The sequence below is a fragment of the Vulpes lagopus genome, chromosome 17, assembly GCF_018345385.1.
Source record: "Vulpes lagopus strain Blue_001 chromosome 17, ASM1834538v1, whole genome shotgun sequence".
In the NCBI taxonomy this organism is placed as follows: domain Eukaryota; kingdom Metazoa; phylum Chordata; class Mammalia; order Carnivora; family Canidae; genus Vulpes; species Vulpes lagopus.
In genome coordinates this window covers 29,201,810-29,206,487 of record NC_054840.1, presented here as the reverse complement: position 1 = coordinate 29,206,487, position 4,678 = coordinate 29,201,810, and positions in this window count along the sequence as shown.

Here is a 4,678-nt window from a genome sequence, read left to right as displayed (position 1 = left end):
TTTATTGATCTGGATTCAGAGGCAATGACTAAGCATCTACTAAGGGCTCAATAAGTTTACATACATGTTACTTCAGTATCTTTTATCTTGGGGTTGATAGAAGGAGAATGCTGGCCTAGGCGGGAAAATTGCAAAGCACTGATTGCGTTGGATGTTATGCCCTTGAGAACTGATATAGAGACAATAACCTTGAATTGCTGTTGTTTTTGTCATTTTTTTTAAACCCGACTAGCTATCAGTAATGTTGATGAAGGCTGAGCCAAGACTTTAGGGGAAACATGTTAGGCTATGAAGGAGAAATATTAACCTAATATTAGCCACCACCACCCCCCAAAAAATGCCAAACCTTCACGTATTTAATATTTTACAAAATAGATTCTGATGGGTCAGTATTTTTCTTTTAATGTATTTTCTACCAATTTTCCTAATTATGAGGAATGGAAGACAACAAGCTGCCACAGTGTATGTCTTGCCACAAAGGAAACCATGTCATTATTATCGAGGATGTGCAGTTACCTGACAGTTCTTGGGATGCTGAATAGGTTTCCTTTCTTAATAATCCCTTTCTCCGGTAATTCAATATGTTAAGTCAACAGACTTAGTGCCCTATTACAATTTTGCTCCATTAAAATTTATGAAAGACTTTGTGTGCACTTTCATCTGCATTAACATGTCATTAGTCCTGACACAGCAGATGACTGAAATTTAGTTCATTTGAAGTTCATTATAATGGTTTATTAACATATAAAGTAACATGTCCAGTGATACATCAAGAGAACAAGCTGACCTGAAATTATGAATGATGTTTTCTAATATTTTTTCAAATTATCAAATGAAGCAAAACCCTTATTTTAAACAAAAATAGCTAAGCATGACTTTCCAGTATTTTCTCAAGCTGTCTTTGTGTTGTCACACTGAAGATTCTGCTGAACTCCAGTGTGTTCTTTATGGGTGGAGACATTCCCGGCATCCCAGGCCTCCCTGAAGGCTAGCAGTGTGGTCCTCATTAACTCCACTGAACTGTTTTCTGATGAACTCTGAACTAGTAGGACAAATATTTTACTTTTTCAACCCAACCTAACATGTTTGGGAAAGGTTAGAGATAGTATTGATGAGAGATATCAATGTATATAATCTACTTAAATTGGTAGATATGAATTACTATGCATTTAAATTGTAAACAGATTTAAATGAATTACTATGTATTATGAACACAAATAGTTTTGTTTCAATATTTAATTATTACCAAAGTAGCATATATTTTATAGCCATCAGTTTTATTAGTCAAACACAGCATAAAACCACAGAGTGGAAATGGAAGTGTTTTTTGGGATGTGATTATGTATCTATATAGTGAGAGCTATAATCATGGGGAAAATAGTTAACTTAGAGTACTTAGTGCATTGTGCTAGATGGGGTAAATTAATTATTTTAGGGGTTGGTAACTCTTTCTACAAGGGGTCTGATAAACACATTCTCCAGCTTAGTGTGCCACACATTCTCTGTCATAACTACTCAACTTGGCCTTGCAGAGCAAAAAGGAGCCATAAACGAATAAGCCTGGCTATGTTCTAGTAAAGCTTAGTTTACAGTCATTGAAATGCAAATTTCATGTAATTTTCATGTCACAAAATATTACTTAAAATATTTTTATTTATTTTTTTAAAATATTTTATTTATTTATTCATGAAAGACAGAGAGAGACAGAGATATAGGCAGAGGGAGAAGTATGCTCCCTACGGGAAGCCCGATGTGGGACTCGATCCCAGGACCCCCGGATCATGACCTGAGCCAAAGGCAGATGTTCAACCACTGAGGCACCCAGGCGCCCTTTTAAAAATATTTTTAAAAACTATTTAAAAATGGGGATGACTGGATGGCTCAGTCATTTAAGGATCAGACCCTTGTGACTCTGGGTGGCTCAGCAGTTGGCTTAGGGCATGATTCTGGGGATGGAGTCCTGTATCTGGCTCTCCACAGGGAGCCTGCTTCTCCTTCTGCCTGTGTTTCTGCCTCCGTCTCTGTGTCTCTCATGAATAAATAAATAAAATCTTTAAAAAAAAAAAGGATCAGACTCTTGATTTCGGCTCAGGTAATGATCTCAGGATCCTAGGATCAGCCCCACAGGGGCTGGGGAGTCTGCTTGAAATTCTTTCTCTCTCCTTTGCCCTCTCCCTCTGCCCCTCCTACTGCTTGCACTTTCTCTTTCTAAAATGAATAAATAAATCTTAAGAAAAAATGGAGGTCCTGGGTGGCTTAGTCACTTGAGAGACTGACTCTTGGTTTCAGCTCAAGTCCTGATCTATAGGGCCTCAGAGGGAGCCTACAGTGGGGATCTTGGCTCAGCTGGGAGTCTACTTAAAATTCTCTCCCTCTACCTCTCCCCCATCTCACCCCCAATTGCACGGGCCAGCTCTCTCTCAAATAAATTTTTTTTTAAATTTTTTATTTATTTATGATAGTCACAGAGAGAGAGAGAAATGGGCAGAGACATAGGCAGAGAGAGAAGCAGGCTCCATGCACCAGGAGCCCGATGTGGGATTCGATCCTGGGCCTCCAGGATCACGCCCTGGGCCAAAGGCAAGCGCTAAACCGCTGCGCCACCCAGGGATCCCAAATAAATTTTTTAAAAAAGATTTTATTTATTTACTCATTAGAAACACAGAGGGAGGCAGAGACACAGGCAGAGGGAGAAGCAGGCTCCATTCATGCAGGGAGCCCAATGTGGGACTTGATCCTGGGGCTCCAGGATCATGCCCTGAGCTGAAGGCAGACGCACAACCACTGAGCCACCCGGGCATCCCATAAAAAGATCTTAAAACAAAACAAAACCCATGCACTTATTTTATAAAGATTTATTTATTTATTTGAGAGAGAGACAGACAGAGAGACAGAGCACAAGCAGGAGGGGCAGAGGGAGAGGGAGAGAGAAACTCAAGCAGACCCTGTGCTTAGAGGAGAGCTCCAAGCAGGGCTCCATTTCACCACCCTGAGATCAGGACCTGAGCAGAAACCAAGAGTCAGATACTTAACTCACTGTGCTACCCACATGCCCCTTCAAAAAAACCATTTAAAAGTGAAATAACCGGGGATCCCTGGGTGGCTCAGCAATTTAGTGCCTGCCTTCAGCCCAGGTCATGATCCTGGAGTCCCGGGATTGAGTCCCACGTTGGGCTCCTTGTATGGAGCCTGCTTCTCCCTTTGCCTGCTTCTCTCTCTGCCTATGTCTCTGCCTCTCTCTCTCTCTCTCTGTCTCATGAATAAATAAATAAAATCTTTAAAAAAAAAAAGGGAAATAACCATTCTTAGCTCATAGGCCACACAAAAACAGAAAGCAGATTGGATGTGTCCACGAGGCTATGGTTTCCTGACCTCTGCATTGTCTCATTGGGTTAATGGGGATTTCCTAATTGGCCACATATATTGAGATTATATTATCAAGGGAATGGAAAGGTTTTCTCACTAGCCTTGTTCCTCACCCTGCTATCACTTTCTACCACGCTGCTGGCACTGACTTACAGGGCTTTATTCTGTGGTTCCTAAGGTTAGGAGCAGCCCTATAGTCTAGACTCTAGAGAAACCAACTATAGAACTGCTTTCAACTACAAGAATAACACAACCCATCTTCAGGGTTTAAGTTGAAGTAACATGACCACATTTGGGTGTTTTTTATAGGTCGAGCTGCTTGCAATGTGGCCAAGAGGCAAGGCAGTAAGTTATTGCAGTAATTCAGGGGAGAGACAACAGTGACCAAATTGGGCTGATAAAAATAGGGGACTGGGGCAGCCCGGGTGGCTCAGCGGCTTAGCGCCGCCTGCAGCCGGGCGTGACCCTGGAGACCCGGGATGAGACCGCCTCGGGCTCCTGCATGGAGCCTGCTTCTCCCTCCGCCTGTCTCTCTGCCTCTCTCTGTGTGTCTCTCATGAATAAACACGTAAAATCTTAAAAAAAAAAAAAAAAAAGAAGAAGAAGAAGAAAAAAGAAAAGGAGACTAAGAGCAGTAGACAGACTGGATATGTATTTAGTACTAGGTCCTCACTTGGTTGGGGACCGTTTTACACCTGTGTCAGAGGATAAAAGGGTGATATTTAAAAAATCATTTTTAAAGTGCTCCTTAAATTTAGTTGGGGGAAGTGTATAGTACGTCACCTTTTAGTCATTAATAACCACTTTAAAAATTGCACGATCCTACCGGTTTATCTGATTTACTGTTCCCCTACCCCAAAGTTGAGCATACTATTTTATTTTTTTAACATAAAAGGTAGCTGAAAATACTTTTGTCCGGGGAGAGTGAAAAGTTCTGCAGTCTCCAGAGTCCGGAACTCGGCTCGCTGCGTGGACACGCTGTTTCCAGGCTGTTTCCCAGGGGCTTGCGTTCGCCGCCGGGGCCGCACCGGCTCCCGCGCGCCCCCCGCCCGCCGCGCCGGCCGCCGCGCCTCCCGCCCACTCGGGGAGCTCCGCCCAGCCCCCCCTCCCTCCCGCGCCCGGGGCCAGTTCCGCAACCCAACTCCTTCCCTCCTTCCGTCGCTCTCCGCTTTCCCCGCCTCCATGGCTGCCGTCGATTGGCTGAGCTGGCCGTGCCGCGGCGGGGATGCAGCGCAGCCTCCTTCTGATTGGCTAAGGCGTCCCCGGCCCTCCCATGATTGGCTGGTAGGAGCAGACAGCAAGTGTGGCTGAG